Below are 18,889 nucleotides of genomic sequence, written 5' to 3' on the forward strand. Positions count from 1 at the left end.
AACAGAAAGCCCAGAAATAGACCCAAACACATAGGAGCTCACTACACATAAAGGTGGTATCAAAGATCAGTGGGGGTAAAGACAGACTTTAATACAGGGTGTTGGAACCATAAGAAAACAAACTGGTTATCATACAAGGTAGTAGAATAAACTCCAAATAAAAGATTTAAATGTAAACAAGAAAAACAACTCAAAAAAGTACTGGAAGAAAAACATTAGAAATTCAAATATAGACTAAGAGAAAGCCTTTCTAATTAAGATTAAAACCCCAAAGCCTGATCAAGTCCCACATCAGGCTTCCTGCATGGAGCCTGCTTCTCCCTCTGCCTGTGTCTCTGACTCTCTTTCTCTCTGTGTGTCTCATGAATAAATAAATAAAATCTTAAAAAAAAAAAAAAAAAAAAGCCTGGGGGCATCTCAGTGACTCAGTTAAGCATCTTCCTTCAGCTCAGGTCACCATATCATGGTCCTGTGATTGGCCTTGCCTGGGGCTTCAGGCTCAGTGGGAAGAATCTGCTTCTCCCTCTCCTTCTGCCCCTCCCCCTGCTCATGCTCGCTCTCTCTCTCGCTCTCGCTCTCTCTCAAATAAATAAATAAAATCTTAAAAAAAAATCCAAAGCCTCCAAGGAAAGGCTAATGATTTCAAATGTATAAGGATGAAAACATTCCTTATGGAAATAAAAAAAAAAAGATATAAACAACGTCAAACAGCAAAATGGGAAAAAATATTTGCAGCTCAAATCAAAGGGCTAATCTCCCTAATACATAAACACTTCTTTGGAACTGAAAGATTCTGATAATCCAATAGAAAAAAAATGGGCAAAGTACATGAATTAAAAAAAAAAATCACAGAAAAAGAATGGCTCCTAAATATGTGAAAAGATGTTTAAACTTACCTGTACGAGGGGTGCCTGGCTGGCTTAGTCAGTGAAGCATGCAACTCTTGATCTTGGGGTCATGAGTTCAAGCCTCATTTCGGATGTAGAGCTTACTTTAAAATAAAAAAAAAAAATAAACTTATACTAAAGAAATGCAATCCCAATCAGTTTTAATGCAATCCCAATCAAAATTCCACAAGATTTTTTGATAAAAATTGACAACCTGATTCAATTTCAATTCAACTGACAAGCTAAGATTCAAATGGAAATGCAAAGGATTTAAAATAACTAAAATGAGAAAGCAGAATAAAGTTGGAGGGGCTAATACTACTTGATCTCAAGAATTACCATAAAGTTATTTTTATCAAAACAGCATGGTATAGGCCTAAAGATAGCAAATAGATTAATGTGACAAAATTAAAAGTCCAGAAACAAACCCACACATATATGAAAAAATCAATTTTTGACAAAGGTACAAAGGTAGTGAAGTGGAAAAAGGACAGACTTGTCAACAAATCATGCTGGAACATTTGGATACTCATATGCAAAAACAAAAAACAAAAAACAAACAAACCCTAAACAAAACCTCCCACAAAACTTAGATCCATACCTCATACAGGCAAAAGACTTGAGCAGACACTTCAACAAAGAAGATAGTGCTCACTTTGGCAGCACATATACTAAAAACAAAGAAGATATAAGAATGATGTCATCAAGATGGCAACAATGTCTGTTCTTGACTCTACTCCTCCTTCACAAGGAAATCAACTAACACTATTCATAAACAAGATACCACTGAGAGAATCCTAGAATCCTAGAGAGAGGCTAAAGCACTCCCTGCAACATAGAGGCTAAAACAGACCTCATTAAAAGGGTAAAAGGAGAGTTACACACTGACCTCATTACCTTTCCCCATGGCTGGCACAGCAACAGGCTGAGAGGTCTCCACTGAGCCTCTAGTTCCTCCAGGGGGAAGAGAGAGCTCAGGGTGGACACCTAGCTCCCCAGCATTGGGGCTGCCTCCTGGGAGCCTCTAATTGGACTAACCCAACAGGGATCACAGAGGAATCTAGAAGGCTCAACTAGGGCAGCCCCGGTGGCTCAGCAGTTTAGCGCTGCCTTCAGTCCAGAGCCTGATCCTGGAGACCCGGGATTGTGTCCCACATCAGGCTCCCTGCATGGAGCCTGCTTCTCCCTCTGCCAGTGTCTCTGCCTCTGTGTGTGTGTGTATGTGTCTCATTAATAAATAAATACAATATTTAAAAAAAAAAAAAAGACATTCCGAGCTTATGGACTGGAAGAAAAAAATATTAAAAAAAAAAAATAGAAGGCTCAACTACTGGAGATCTGCAACAAAGAATGGGGAGTGGCGTGCAACCACCAGCACTCAGATCTTGTTAGATCAAATTCCTACCCGCAGCATCCACGGAGCAATCCCAATCAGTGGTTTTTGCTTGTGCAGAGCCAAGCTAGTAGCACCATCTGACCAGGGAACTCAAAAGGATACAGGTCTGCCTGATGGTAGGGTCCTCAAACAAGGACCTTTGGAAGCCCTGTCCCACACAGGCGGATGAATGAGTCACAGCCTGACACACAGTTGGCTGTAACTCCTGGTTCTTCCAGATCAGGAAGCCTGATCTGGTTCACCTATGACGCTGTTTGGAACTAGCCTGGGCAGAAGTCATAACCCTGCCCATTGCTGAATGGGCCTGCCCAACCGGAGAACCCAACCACTGCACACAGGAACCCACACAGCTCCCAAACAGCCCTGCTTACAGCGGCTTTTAAACAGAGTGCACAGCCCATTGTTGTGCCCAAGATTGCGAATCCGAGAAACCACCGAGGAGCTGACACTGATGCAAGTACAGGAGGGCTTATTAACAAGCTCGAGCTTGGGTCCAAGCTCGACACAGCAGAGCAGGGGCTTGGACTCCGAGGTGGGTTCCAGCTTAGTTTTATGGGCTGGTCTAGGGGACCTTCAGAAGGGGTGGAGGAATTTCTCAAGTTCTGTTTATATTCTGATATGGGGCTTTCAAGAGCATTAAGCTCTGTTCTCATTCTAATAGGGGGCTTAACTGAAGTAAGGTAAAGTTCAGCTCTTATTCACAGGAGCCTGAGATGGCTGTACTTGTGCTAACACTGAACTTAAGGTGGAATGGCTTTAATTTTCTTGGCCTTCGCACCCGTGGCTTTCCCCATCTGTAGAGCAAAATCAGTGATGGGGCCAGGAATTCAGTGCAGTCTTGCCTGATTAAGGTTCACAAACAATGAGCTGCGTAGCACCTGGGGCCCATCCTGCTGCTCCACCAGGGCAGAGAAGCTAATTCATAGTTCTATATATTGCTGAGTATAGTACCCAGTCCTGACCAGAAAACCCAGACAAATGTAGAGCCTGGGTATCCCACCACCCCAGCCTCAAAGCTTGGGCAGTGGCCTCGAACAAAGAACATACCCTGATAGCAGGTCCCATCTGCCCCATGATGTTATCAGCAGGCATGTCCAGTAACCTACATTAAGCTGACTGGTAAAGAACTATCCCTACTAAAGTGAACCTATAAAGTCTAGAAGAGAAAACTGCTCACTCAAATCCACACATGCAAATATAAGGAATCAAGGATGATGAAAAATCAGGTAAATATGATACTAACAAAGGAAACCAATAAAGCTCTGATAACTAATCCTAAAGAATTGGAGATCTATGAGCTGTCAGAAAAATAATTTAGGAGTCCTCTTAGAGTTCAGTGAACTATAAGAACACACAGAAAGAACACAACAAAACAAAATTAGGAAGACAATGAAGTACACTAAATAGAAAGCCTCAAAAAAAACCCCATAACATAAATCCTAGAGCTGAAAAATGCAATGACCAAAGAATTTAATAGTTTCAAAAGTAGACTCAACCTAAAGAAATGCAAAAGAATCACTAATTTAGAAAAGAGGACATTTGAAATCAGAGAAGCAAAAGGATAAAAGAATGAAAAAAATAAAGAAAGCCTACAGTACTTACAGAACACAATTAAAACACCTTCACAATATCTGTATTATGAAAATGCCAGGAGAAGAATTAGAGAAAGGGATAGAAAACATAGTTAAAGCAATAATGCTAAAAATTTCTCAAACTTCTGTAGAGAAATGGGACATCCAGATCCATGGGGTCCAAAAGACCCCAAATAAGTTGAACATGAATAGAGCTACATTGAGATAAATTATAATTGTCAAATGTCAAAGACAGAAAAAGAATTCTAAAGGCAGTGGGAAAATAGGGAAGTTTCATACAAGAAAATCTCCATAAGACGATTGTTGGATTTTTCAACAGAAACTTTTTGGGCTAGGAAAAAGTGGGATAACATATTCAAAAATGTGGAAAGAAAAGTATGTCAACCAAGAATTTTATACCCAGCAAAGCTGTCCTTCAGAAATGAAGGAGATAAAGCTCTTGTCTCCAACAAGAGCTCAGGAAACTCATCACCACTGTACCTGTCTTACAAAAAAAAAAAAAATACTAAAGGGAGTTCTTTGAGTAGAAGTAAAAAAGACATGAATAAAAATAATAAAAACATAAGAAGGTAACATAAAATTTGCTGGTAATGGTAAATATATAGTCAAAGTTAGCTTCTATAATATGGTAAAGAGGTTTTTAGTTCACTTACAACTCTAGATTAAAAGTTATAAAACATAGTAAGGGCATCTGGGGGGCTCAATGGTTGAGCACCTGCCTTTAGCACAGGTCATGATCCCAGGGTCCTGAGATCGAGTCCCACATCAGGCTCCCCAAAGGGAGCCTGCTTCTCCCTCTGCCTATGTCTCTGCCTCCCTCTCTGTGTCTCTCATGAATAAATAAATAAAATCTTTTAGAAAATAGTAAAAAATTTCCTTAACTACAATAATCTGTTATTGGTTACACAATATATTAAAAAAAAAAAAAAGATGTACACCTTAGCATCATGACCTAAATTGTGAGGGGGAGGAGAAGTAAAAGTGTAAAGTTTAGGAATGCTATGGAAGTTCTTCTCAACTTGAAAATGGGTGATATAATTTTAAGATAATTTTTTAAGCCTCATTGTAACCACAAGGGAAGAACATGATAATGAAGTCAAAGCATACTGATACCAAAAGACATTAAACACAAAAAAATACAGTAGGATAAGAAAAAAGGAACAATGGATCTATAAAACAGCCAGAAAACAATGAACAAAATGGCAAGTCTTTACTTATCAATAATACCTTAAATGTAAATGAATCAAATTCTCCAAATAAAAGTCATAGATTGAATTTATTTAAAAAATAAAAACAAAAAACAAGACCAATGATAGACCCAAAGATATGTTGCATAAAAGGGACTTAGATTACCCTTAAAGAGGGATCCCTGGGTGGCGCAGCGGTTTAGTGCCTGCCTTTGGCCCAGGGCGCGATCCTGGAGACCCGGGATCGAATCCCATGTCAGGCTCCTGGTGCATGGAGCCTGCTTCTCCCTCTGCCTATGTCTCCACCTCTCTCTCTCTCTGTGTGTGACTATCATAAATAAATAAAAATTAAAAAAAAAAGATTACCCTTAAAGATACACAAGACTAAAAGTGCAGGAATAAAACACAGTATTTCAAGAAAATAGTAATCAAAAAGCAACTCCTCAAAACATTCCAAAACAGAAGTAGCTATGTATGTATCAGACAAAATAAACTTCAAACTAAAAATGGTAATTAGAGACCAAGAAGGTCATTATACAATGACAAAGGGGTCAATCCATCAAGAAGCCATAACAATTATAAATATTCATGCACCCTATATCAGAGCACCTAAATATACAAAGCAAAAACTAAGAAAGCTAAAAGGAGAAATAAACAGCTATATAGTAACAGTTGGGGGACTCTAAGATCCCGCTCTCAACAATGGATAGATTTTCTAGATACAAAATCAATAAGGAAACAGATTTGAAATGGACTTAACAGACATACAGAACATTCTATCCAACAACAGAACACACAAAGTTCAGGTGCACATGGAACATTTCTTAGGATAGACTGTATATTATGCCACAAAATAAGTCTCAGCAAGTTCAAGAAGACTAAAGTCATACAAAATATTTTCTCTGACCATTGTAGTATGGAACTAGAAATCAATAACAGAAAGAAAACTGAAAAATTCACAAATATTTGGAAACACTCTCTTCTACAACCAACAAATCAAAAAAGAAATTAAAGGAAAAATTTAAAAAGTATCTTGAGACAAATGAAAGTGGAAACGCAACATACTAAAACTTATGGGATGCTGCAAAAGCAGTTCTAAGAGGGAACTTCATAATATTAAGTGCCTACAGTAATTATAAAAAAAATCCCTGATAAACAAATTAACTCTAAGCCATAAGGAAAAAGAAAAAGAACAAACTGAGCCAAAAATGAAATAATAAAAAATTATAGCAGAAGTAAACCAAACAAGGGCACCGGGGTGGCTCAGTCAGTTAAGTATCTGCCTTCAGCTCAGGTCAAGATCTCAGTGTCCTGGGATCAAGCCCAACATCAGGATCTCTACTCAGCAGGGATTCTGTTTCTCCCTCTCCCTCTGTGCTCGTTCTCTCCCTCTCTTTCTCTCTCTCAAATATAAAATAAAATAAAATCTTCAAAAAGAGAAAAAGAAACAGAGGACAGAAGAAAAATAGAAAAGGTTAATAAAATAAAGAGTTGGTTCTTTGAGAAGATAAAAGGACTCAAGTCAACAAAACTGTAAATGAAAAAGGAAATATTGCAACCAATAACACAGAAATACAGAGGATCATTAGAACCTACTACAACCTATGCCAAAAAACTGGACAACCTAGAAGAAATGGAAAACTTCTTAGAAATATGCAGTCTACTAATTATGAATCAAGGAGAAATAGAAACTCCAAACAGACTGATGACTTGTAAGGAGATTGACTTAGTAATCAAAAATCTCCCAGCAAAGAACAGCCCAACATCAAATGGTTTCACTGATGAATTTTACCAACATTTAAAGAAAGATTAATGCCAATCCTTCTCAGACTCTTCCAATAAACTGAAAGGGAAGGAACATCTCCAATTTATCTTATAAAGCCAACACTACCTTGACAGGAGAGCCAGGAAAGGACACCACAAGAAAAAAGAAAGGAAGGAGGAGGAGGAGGAGGAGGAGGAGGAGGAGGAGGACTACAGGTCAATATTCCTAACAAAGACAGACATAAAATTCTCAAAATACTAGCAAATCAAATTCTGCAGGACATTAAAAATATCATTCACTGTGATCAAATGAGATTTATCCCTGGGAGCAAGGATGGCTCAGCATATGCTAACCAATCATTGTGATACATTGCATTAATAAAATGAAAGAATAAATCATATGATCATATCCAGAGACACAAAAAAAGCATTTGACAAAATTCAACATCCATTAATGATAAAAGCTTAAAAATTAGGTGTAGAAGGAACGAATCTCAACATAATAAAGGCCATATACAAAACAGCCCCACAGCTAATATACTCAATGGTGAAAAGTTGAAAGAAAGCTTTTCCTTGTTCCAAGAACAGGAACAAGACAAGGGTGCCCACTCTTAAAATTTCTGTTCAACACAGTATCGGAAGTTCTGCCCAGAATAACCAGGCAAGAAAAAAGAAGTAAAAGGCATCCAGAATTGGAAAAGAAGATGTAAAGTTGTCTCCCTTTGCAGATGACATGATTTTATACAGAGAAAGTCCTAAAGACTCCACAAAAAAAACTGTTAGATCAACAAATTCAGTAAAGTTGCAAAATACAAAATAGCATTTTTTAAAAGTAGCATTTCTATATATTAACAAAAATAACCCAAAAAAAGAAATAAAGAAAACCACCCCATTACAATAGCATCAAACACAATACTTAGGCATAAATTTAACCGATAAATACTTAGGCATAAATTTAACCGAGGCGGTAAAAGATCTCTACTCTGGAAACCACAAGACATTGATGAAAGAAATCAAAGAAGACACCAATAAATGGAAAGGTATCCTGTGCTCATGAATTGGAGAAATTAATATTTTTTAAATGTCTACACTACCAAAAGCTATGTGTAGATTCAATGCAATCACTATCAAGATTCCAATGGCAATTTTTATAGATGTAGAAAAAAACAATTCTAAAATTTATAGGGAACCACAAAAGACCCCAAGTTGCCAAATAAATAAAATAAAAAAAAATTAAAAGATAACTTGCAGAATCAAAAGGCAAATCAGGGATCCCTGGGTGGCGCAGTGGTTTGGCACCTGCCTTTGGCCCAGGGCGTGATCCTGGAAACCCGAGATCGAATCCCACGTCGGGCTCCCGGTGCATGGGGCCTGCTTCTCCCTCTGCCTATGTCTCTGCCTCTCTGTGTGTGTATGTGTGACTATCATAAATAAATAAAAATTAAAAAAAAATCAAAAGGCAAATCATATATGTATCTGATAAGGGGTTAATACCCAAAATATACAGAGGATTCATATAACTTGATAATAAAAAAATGAATAATGTAATTTCATAATGGGCAAAGGACCTGAGTAAACAGACATTTGTCAAATGAAGACATACAAATGGCCAACAGATACATTAAAAGATGCTCAACATCACTAATCAGGGAAATGTATTTTAAAATCACAAGGAAGGGGATGCCTGGGTGGCTCAGAGGTTGGGCCGCTGCCTTCAGCTCAGGTCGTGATCCAGGGATCTGGGATCGAGTCCCACATTGGGCTCCTGTGAAGAGCCTACTTCTTCCTCTGCCTATGTCTCCGCCTCTCTTGCTTTCTGTCTCTCATGAATAAATTTTTAAAATCTTAAAAAAAAAAATCCATAAAATCACAATGAGGTATCTCCTCTCACCTATTATAATGACTACCATCAAAAAGACAAGAGATAACAAATGCTGGTGTATACATGAAGAAAAGGGAACCCTTGTGCACTGGTAAGGTTGGTAAATGATGGTAGGATTGTGAAATGATGCAGTCACTATGGAAAACAATATTGAGGATCCTCAAAAAATTAAAGTAGAACTACCATGTGATCTCACATTCTACTTCTAAGTATATACCTGAGGGAAATAAAAGCTCTACATCAAAGACATACCTGTACCCACATGTTCATAACAGCATTATTTATAATAGCCAAGACATAGAAATAATCTAGGTGTCCATTGTTAGATGAATGGATAAAGAAGTTGTGGTGTGGGACACCTGGGTGGCTCAGTGGTTGAGTGTCTGCCTTCCGCTCAGGTCATGATCCTGGGGACCTGGGATCGAGTCCCACATCAGGCTCCCTGCATGGAACCTGCTTCTCCCTCTGCCTGTGTCTCTGCCTCTCTCTCTCTGTCTCTCATGAATAAATAAAAATCTTAAAAAAAAAAAGTTGTGGTGTATTGTGTGTATGTATATATACACAATGGAATAATATTCATCCATAAAAAATGTGGAAATCCTGCCATTTGCAATAATGTGGATAGACCTTGAGGGCATCATACTAAATGAATTAAGTCAGGCAAAGAAAGACAAAAGTGTATGATCTCATTTATACGTGGAATCTAATAACAAACAAAAAACCCAAAATCATAGAAAAATAAACCAAATTTGTGGTTACCACAGGTGGATATGGAGAGGTGGGGGAGCTGGATGAAGGATGTGTAAAGATACAAACTTCCAGGTACAAGTAAGTACAAGGGATGTCACGTACAAATGGAGACCACAGTTTACACTGCTGTATAAAATATATGAAAGTGTTTAGAGAGGAAATTCTAAGAGTTCTCATCATAGAAAAATAATTTTTAAAATTTTGTGTCTATATGAAATGATGGATGTTAACTTATTGTGGTAATCGTTTCACAAAACATGTTAATCATTCACTTATACACTGCTGTACATCAATCATAACTCAACAAAACTATAAAAAATGAAGATATACGTATGGCAAAATAACACATGAAGAGATGCTCAACATTATTAGTCATTAGGGAAATGCATGAGGACCAATACAAAGGAACATGAGAAAATTGTTTGGGGTGATGGATATCCTCTCTATCATGACTGTGGTGATGGTTTGGCAGGCATATAAATATGTTAAAATATACCAAATATGTTAAAATATACAAAACATTTTAAATATGTGCGGTTTGTTATATATCAGTTATACTTCAAAAGAAGCTGTTTTTAAAAAATCAAGGAGTTGGGATGAGCCCTGAGTGTCATATGTAAGTGATGAATCATTAAATTCTACTCCTGAAACCACTACATTAAACGTAAACCAACTTGAATTTAAATTAAAAAGAAAGGAAATTAGGAAGTGACATTTAAAAATGGAATTATCTTTTCATTTTAAAAAGTTTCTCTTTGAACCATATGAATATTTTATCTACTCCAAAAATGAAACTAAAAATCAACATTCTTTTCAAGCCAAGGAAAGGTGGTTGGAGTTCATATTTTTCCTGCTTAAGCTACAAATCCTCTCAAAAAGAGAGTCTCCCCAGCATACACATTTCCCATTAGACCAGCAATCCTGAGCTCTTTATTCCTCCTGGATGACAGACAGGTAGTTTCCTGTTCAATGTTAAGGACTAAGAGGTGTGTTTTGTTAGGTCATTTATATGCAAATGTTTTCTCTGCCCACAGAGGAGTCTGGATAACATCCTAAGGACAGGCAAATAAGCAGAAGCTCCAATAGAATTTATAAGAATGTGCCAGATTCAAAGACCAGTAAATATATATTATACACAGCAAATAATTTGAAACTGAATATAGTTTGTATATTTAAAAAAAATCAAACAACACCTAAGACCAGTGTAGGTTTGTCTCTACACTATTCAATCATCAGCTAAGATGACCTCAGTAAGTAAGATGCTTGGGAAGAAATAACTCAGTTTTCCAATCATCAGGAATTTGGCCTCAAAACGTGAGTAACATTAGGATGCAGCTGTTGACAATAAATATTAGAGGAAGAGGATCTGCTGTGGAGAGAAATCCAACCTCCTGACCAAGCTTTGTGGTTAAAAACCCAGGGTGCTCCTGCCAAATTCAGGATGTAAGTCACTCACTCCAGGTAACCTGCTCATGATCTCCAGCTGGGGGTGATTATCAATGCTCTTTTGGCTCCTGATTCTATTAAGCAACAGCAGCCTTTCTGGAAATGTGGTCACAGCCCTGGAATGCCTCCCTGTTTCTTTTTCACCAGAGGATGAAAGATCTCGGATGTGGCTTGCGAAGCCAACATGGGAGGGTTCTTTACTCCTGAGTATTTCCCATCAGGAATCCATTCTCCCAGGTCCTGAAACTCAACCTTGAAAACAAGAGGCCTGACACCGGAGGGGGCCCTTGGGCTTGCTCTTGACAATAGAAACTGACAAGCAGCCAAATGGGAGTTCCCACAAGGCTTTACTGGGGCTTCTGCTCCAGCACCAGGGAAACAGCAGAACGGAGGGAAGAGTCTTTAGGTTTTTCGGGCTGGTTCCCTGCAGACAGGTCAGGGAGAGCTTTTAAAGAGCCGTAGGGGGATCCCTGGGTGGCGCAGCGGTTTGGCGCCTGCCTTTGGCCCAGGGCGCGATCCTGGAGACCTGGGATCGAGTCCCACATTGGGCTCCCGGTGCATGGAGCCTGCTCCTCCCTCTGCCTGTGTCTCTGCCTCTCTCTCTCTCTCTCTCTCTCTCTCTGACTATCATAAATAAATAAAAGTTAAAAAAAAAAGATATTTCAAGAGCCGTAGGCAGGAAAAGGGTGATATCTGAACATGCAGAGGTGGAGAATCTGCAGCTCTGCACTTAAAGGTCTCACTTCTTCAGGCAGGGTATGTCTAATTAGCAAATTAAATCTCTACCCTTGGGCAGGATTTTTATTATAATGAGAAAGTCAGGTCCCTCTTGGTGTAGACTGGTTTGGGCTGGTCTTTGACAGCTTTTGTAGTAAACAACTTCCCTCCACATTCCCGCAGGATATACTATTCAAGAGGCGCGGAGTTTTCACTTTCTTTCCCCCACCCCCCTTATGGAGGCAGTCAAGCAACGCTGGATTTTGTGGTCAGGGGACCCCAGTCCAGTCCTTCCTCATCATTACCACTCTGAGTGTTGTGACCCTCCTTATTCCTATGAAGAAGGGGCTGAAGGACTCATCTTCAAAACCTGCTTCCTGCTGGGTCAGGGATATTGTCCCTACCCTACCATGGAGGGGTCTCACTGACTGTTCTAATGATTTATAAGGACTCAGATCCTCCTGTAGTGGTGTAGGTTGGAATCCTTGCACCACTGCTAGCTTGACTTGGAATTACTGAAGGCTGGAAGACACAAAGTTTTCCAGGAGGTTAAAAACCCAGGACCCAAAGAGTAACAGCAATAAAAATGTCACTAAGCGTCCAAGGAAAGGCAAGAACCAAGTAACATTTGGTAGGTACCCTCTAATGGAGTCCCAGGTGGCTTGGGCAGTGGGGTTGTTAAATCTGTGTAGCCTGTTGGAGGATGATGTCAGCCTTTTGTTCCACCTTTCCAGAAGCACTGCTGAAGCAACAAGATGTATTTGTGACAGTATCTATTTCTCCTTGTTCAGCCAGTACATAATCCAAGGCTAATTGGTGATCTAAGACCCTTGAAGTCAGAGAATCTAATGATTTTTGTAGAAGTTTAAAATCCTGTCCTGGGGCAGCCCAGGTGGCTGAGCACCACCTTCGGCCCAGGGTGTGATCCTGGAGACCCAGGGATCGAGTCCTGCGTCGGGCTCCCTGCATGGGGCCTGCTTCTCCCTCTGCCTGTATCTCTGCCTCTCTCTCTTTGTGTCTCTCATGAATAAATTTTTTTAAATATCTTTAAAAAAAATAAAAATAATAAAATCCTGTCCAGTTTTGGCTAATATCATGGACACAGTGGCTATGACCTTTTGTATGAGATGTTGTAAATTAATTCCCTACCTAGTCCTATCAAGGAACCAACCAAGATGATTATTTTGGTAATCAGTAGACCCACTGTTTGTCTGGATCCCTTTGGTGATAGCGGAGTTGTATAGGGGTTATTGGAGAATACCTTAATATCCTCAGGGCAGGGAGTGCAATATACCCCACAGTCCCATCACCTCTACTATGATTAGTATCAAGGTACTGAACCACTATTCCCTTCCCATTTACCATTTGTAGGAACATTATTCCTTTAGCTAAACCTAAGAGTCCTGGGTGGCGGTGGTTCTGAAGGACCCAGGGATGAGCATTAGGGGCAGTCACAAGGACTATTTGTCATTGTCTCATTGGTTTTCAGTGTTGGCAGTCCAGCACATCCGTGGCCCTGTGTAACAGCCCAGGTAACTACACCACCACGGCCATATCTTCTGGATCTCACAAGGTGTCGGAACTACAGATGGTAATATTGTACATAAAGGAGGAAAGGGATCCGGGGTAGGGTTAACTACACCTTTGGTGGGCAGGTTCCTCTTGTAATCTGGCTATAGATGAGGGTCCTACAAGAAGCACAAGAGGTATTATGTGGGGGTAACCTGGGATCTACATTGGTTTACCAGGTCAGGGCTGATGGATTAAAACAGTTTGTTGTGGTCACGTTAACGGGTCTTGGGTGGATGCAGAGACTGGGTTCGTATGAGATTTGTGGTCTCTGTAAATGGGGTGTTTTTGGACCTAGAACCATTCTGTGGAGTACTCCCACCAGACTCTGCCTCTGTTACTATATCATAGACCTTGAAGGCCTCCTCCACCAAATTTGACAGTGGAATCCAAGGGCCAACCTCCCACTTTTATAATTTTCTCCTAACGTTTGGAGCAGACTGGGTAACAAATGCATGCCAGCGGGGATCCCTGGGTGGCGCAGTGGTTTAGCGCCTGCCTTTGGCCCAGGGCGCAATCCTGGAGACCCGGGATCGAGTCCCACGTCAGGCTCCCAGTGCATGGGGCCTGCTTCTCCCTCTGCCTATGTCTCTGCCTCTCTCTCTCTCTCTCTCTCTCTCTGTGTGTATGTGACTATCATAAATAAATAAAAATTAAAAAACAAAACAAATGCATGCCAGCAATGCCCTTTGTCCACACACTCCAGGTCTGGGTCTGCCTTCTTCTGAATATCTCTCTTACCCAACTCAAAGACTACCAGGTTTTCATCCTTCCCATGAGTAATCTTTCTAAACTTATCCTAATTTGCAAGTTTTGGACAAACAGTATAATGCCTCATTCTAGTTTGGTCAATATTGTTCACAGCATCCCAGAAGGGTCTTTTTCAGGGACCACTTCACTGCCTACCCAGCAGACTTGGTGGTAAGGATTAGCGGTTACTGGACCATCTGCACACTCTCTGGCCTTTCTCCTCACGCGACCTCTTTCATCAGGGGTGCAACTGTGCCAGAATGACACTGATGCCTGCCAGGTCAGCAAGAACACCAGCCTGTCTGACAAACTCATCCCTAAACTTATCAGGATTTTCTGAAAATCTACCATGCCTTTCTTTGCACATCCCTAGGTGTCTCACAGAAAAAGGGACATGCACTCCAGTAATTGCCCCATCCTCATCAACCACCTCCCAAAGGGGAGAAAGACCCTGGGGTGGTGGCAAGGTAAAGGAGTGAACCAGCTTGGAGTCTTCCTAGAATCCCATCAAGGATAGTGCTCCAGTGAGGGGGGTTCTGGTGCTTTAGGAACCTAACTAGGATAAGGTACAGGCTTAGGGATTGAAGGGGGTGTTGGAACAGGAGGCTGAGGGGAGCCCACTGGGACCTGAAAAGGAGATTCTGAATGGAGATGGTTTGGAAGTAGCTGGAAGATCCATGAGCAAATCTGGCTCAAATCCTTTGGGGGTGGGGTAGAAATGGAGGCCACACATATACCCCAGGAGTCCTGCCAGCCAGGGTCTCAGTACCGTTTCATAAAGGCCTGCACATAAGGGATTTCTCCCCACTTTTGAAACCATTTACCAAGCAGATGCAATTGAAAAAAAATTAAGGGATCCATTTAGTGGCTTTTTTTTTTTTTTTTTTTTTTTTGATTACCCAAAGTGTACTGGGGCCAGGCCCAGCTAGAAAAGAAAACTAATTTCTTTTTCTTCGAGCCATCTAATTTGAACTGGTCCAATTATTAAGCATGCAACCCAAGGGGAAGTCTTTTGGAATCCTCTGAGCATTTCTCATATTCACAAGTAATTTTCTGGTGTGCTACTATCAAGGAAGTACACTGGATTAGGGCTTCCAAGATTGAGCATCTTCGGGATACATGCCTACTCCCAGGCCCAGTTACTATGGGAATAAAGGCTGTGGAGAAGAGAGAGAGACAAGCAAGTACAGAGGGTCCCACAGTTCTGAAATGTGTCCCAGCAACCTCCTCGAGTTCCTCAATCTCACACCAAGTCCATGTCCTGCTCAATCTTTTTTTTTTTTTTTTTTAAGATTTTATTTATTTATTCATGACAGAGAGAGAGAGAGAGGCAGAGACACAGGCAGAGGGAAAAGCAGGCTCCACGAAAAGAGCCTAATGTGGGACTTGATCCCAGGACTCTGGTATCATGCCCTGAGATGAAGGCAGATGCTCAACTGCTGAGCCACCCAGGTGTCCCATCCTGCTCAATCTTAACCTGAACTTTCTTTGGGCTGAAAAATAATAAAATGGCTAACCAGACAGGCAGAAAGAGAGCAAACAGATTTTAGGGTCAGAGAACACCTGTGCCCGTGTATTATTTAGGCCATCTTCAGAGGACAACGAGATCTAATCTGGTGACAAATTCTTGACTGGCAAGGCAACGAAGAAACTGGCACAGATCCTGTCCCCACAGACAGGGACAGAGGATGGAGAAGCAGCCAGGAGTTTTAAAGACAAAACAGGGAGTCTTGAGGTTGAAAGTGGGAGTGGGTGAAGGAGGGAGCTGGAAGCAGGAACTGGAGAAGAGAAGAAGGAAACCAAGCAGGGGCTGCGGGAGGCACTCTGCCCACTGCCCATGGGTGGATCAGGCTGGGGGAGGTGCCTGTTCAGGCAACTCAGAACCACAGAACAAGAGGAGCAAGAGAAAATAATAGCTTTCTGTGACTATCAGATGCATACCTCCACCAAGTTCACTTGGTCCCTATCAGGGGGAGCCGGTTCCACCAAGGTCTGCTCCGTTGGAGGCAGGCTGAGAGGAGCTAAGCCGTAGCTGTCTGGTAGTGGCCCCACAAAGTATAAGAAGGAGGGAAAGGAGTATGGAAAAGAGGAGGGAGGTTAGAGGAGGAGGAAAGGGAATTGGGAAGGAAAGGGAAAAATCACTGCCTGAAGGAGAGTAGTGGGAACCCCAGGACACTGGAAACTGACTTGGCGCAGGGACACTGTTGCAGCCACAAAGGGATTGCATCCAGCTGCCCCAGTGGGGCCCAGACCCTCTCCCCTAGCAGGTGAAAGATCCCCTGGGGCCTCTTTGTAGTCCCCAAAGAAGAAGGACAATGAATTAGGTTCTTGGGCTCTCTGAACAATAGAAACTGACCAGAGGCCAAATAGGGGTCCCAGCTTTGTTTCCGGTCAATTTGCCAACTGGGAATTGCCTTGCACTTTCATTATAAAATGGTTCTGCTTAGCCAACTGTGGAATGAATAAGCCCATGTATGGAAATCCTATAGGAGGTTTCCAGTTACCATCAGCTTTGGGAACTCCCACCTACCTTCAGCTTCCTTATTTAAATTTTGTGTGACCCCCACAAAAATGTATACTTATTGAAGAGTTTAATAAAGGTAACAAAACGGGCCCTTTTTAAAGGGAAAGTTTAAAAATAAATAAATAAATAAATAAATAAAAATAAAAATAAAGGGAAAGTTTTGGTTTAAGTTTCTGGAAAATTTGAATCAAGATTCCATCCCAGCAAACACTTTGAATAAATATAGACCCAAAAGGGGATCCCTGGGTGGCTCAGCGGTTTGGTGCTTGCCTTTGGCCCAGGGCACGATCCTAGAGTCCTGGGATCGAGTCCTGGGTCGGGCTCCTGGCATGGAGCCTGCCTGTGTCTCTGCCCCTCTCTCTCTCTGTGTGTGTCTATCATAAATAAATAAATAAATCTTTAAAGAAAAATATAGACCCAGAAGGTCCTTTTTTTTTTTTTTTTTAGATTGACTGGATTTGTGTAAGACTTGGATATTTCTCAGGATTCCTTGGGGTGAAAATACTTTCATGACCTGCTCCTACAGGCAAAAAACAAAAACAAACAAACCAAACCAAATCAAAAGAACAAGAAACCCTGCCTGATAAACTAAGAAATCACCAGCTGAGACCCGTTGGAGACTCACTAGGACCTCAACTTCTGCTGAACTGATAGAGCGGTTGTTTTCCCGAGGACACGATTCTGCTTGTGCACCCAGCACCTTCTCTCCATTTTACTGTCTTCACCTTTCTGAAAGGCTCTCCCAAGTTCCCATCATACCCAAGACAATTAAGTGAAGAAACTAGCCCAAGCTGATGCTCACTGTGCTTTTAGAAAGAAAAGGGTAGGGACACCTGAGTGGCTCAGTGGTTGAGTCCCTGCCTTTGGTCCAGGGTGTGATCCTGGAGACCTGGGATCAAGTCCCACATCAGTCTCCCTGTGTGGGGCCTGCTTCTCCCTCTGCCTGTATCTCTGCCTCTCTCTCTCTCTCTTTGTGTCTTAAATAAATAAATAAATAAATAAATAAATAAATAAATAAATAAAACTTTTTAAAATTTTAGAAAGAAAAGGCAGGCTGGAGCATACACAGCCTGGTAAGTCTGTACCGGCACTGGGGTGCCTCCAGAGGGCAAAATGTAATCACGGAAGGTTCCCAACTAGAGAAAGAAATGGTTAGGTTTATGTTTTTTAAGTGTTCTCCGGAGCCAGAATGGAGAGTCGACTGGAGAGCTAGGGGGGATCCAGAAGATCGACAGAGGGGTTGGCAGGACAGAGGATACGACTTGAAGGGTCCTAGAGAGAGAGCACAGGGCAGTTAGAGGGCTGTAAGGGAGGACTAGCAGAGAGCTCTTATTTAACAGCTTGAAACAGGGCACATACTGAGAGGTGGGGCAGTGAGAGGGATCTGCAGATTCCCAGACCTTTGAGTGCTGAATTCCTGAGACCTTCGGGAGGTGAAGAGAGGAGGTGGGTGAACGTGGAAATGGGGCAGGTCCACCGACATCCCTCAGCAGTCGGGTCAAAAGCCTGAGGATTTGATCTGGGCTGAATCATGAAACAGGAGATTAATTAACAATGACTACTGATGCCCGTGGCACCCTAACTCAGAAGACTTACAGGATGCCAAGCATAGAGCAGGCATTTTTGTTCACCTAAACCCCACAACCTTTCCAAAAGATGATCATTTTACAGTGGAGAACTCTGCGGCTCACAGAGGAGAAGAAACCTGGTGAGGGTCAGGGAGGCAGAAGTCTGGCCTCCTATGTACCTGGGTGGCTTTGCAGCCTCATCTACCTCCTTACCAGGAAGCATCAGCAGGGCTTCAGAATGACTTCACTTTCTTTCTTTTTTCTTTCCTTTTTTTTTTTTTTTTTTTTTTTAGGAGACAGTATATACTACGTGCTCATAAACAGGCAGTTCACAAACATGAAGGAGCCTGGAAATCACTGAAATAAACTAACGAGCAGACCTGCGTGCTTCAACTTTACAACGGAAAGGGAAGCTACGTTTACGATTCCTTAAACTGCAGAGTTTCACTGTAATGCGGACTCCACTTTCTGTTTGCATTTTCAAAAACTTTTTTTTTTTTTTAAGATTTGTTTATTCATGAGAGACACAGAGAGAGAAAGAGAGGCAGAGGGACCAGAGGGACCAGCAGGCTCCCTGCGCGGGACTCGATCCCGGGGTCCCGGGGTCACGTCCTGGGCTGCAGGCGGCGCTAAACCGCTGAGCCACCCAGGCTGCCCCCCAAAAATGGTTTTATACAGGGCTGAGATGCCTGGACCTCCGCTCCCCGCTCCCCGCCCCGGGATGGGGGTAAAGGAACCTGGGGGCGCTTATAGGGACGTCCACCTCTTCTCTCTCCGGAGTCGGCTTTGAGGAGCAAATCGCTAGGAGCATGAGACACCACTACAGACACCAGGGCCGGGCCGCCCGGGAGCTTCCG

General features: G+C 41.6%; 1 long non-coding RNA gene across 2 annotated transcripts in view; it reads right to left on the reverse strand.

Annotated features, from left to right (window-relative positions):
• The window catches only part of LOC144310636 (uncharacterized), a 50,302-nt gene extending 31,413 nt beyond the window's left edge, over positions 1 to 18,889 (reverse strand). The window contains exons 1-2 of one of the 2 annotated variants that reach the window (XR_013376290.1): positions 18,770 to 18,889; positions 897 to 991 (exon numbers count right to left, since the gene is read on the reverse strand). This is a non-coding gene — a long non-coding RNA (uncharacterized LOC144310636). Of the gene's footprint in view, positions 1 to 896; positions 992 to 1,488; positions 1,561 to 18,769 lie in introns of those variants that run through there. The other variant, XR_013376289.1, reaches the window with a different exon arrangement.

This window comes from Canis aureus, chromosome 1 (assembly GCF_053574225.1).
Source record: "Canis aureus isolate CA01 chromosome 1, VMU_Caureus_v.1.0, whole genome shotgun sequence".
Lineage (NCBI taxonomy): Eukaryota > Metazoa > Chordata > Mammalia > Carnivora > Canidae > Canis > Canis aureus.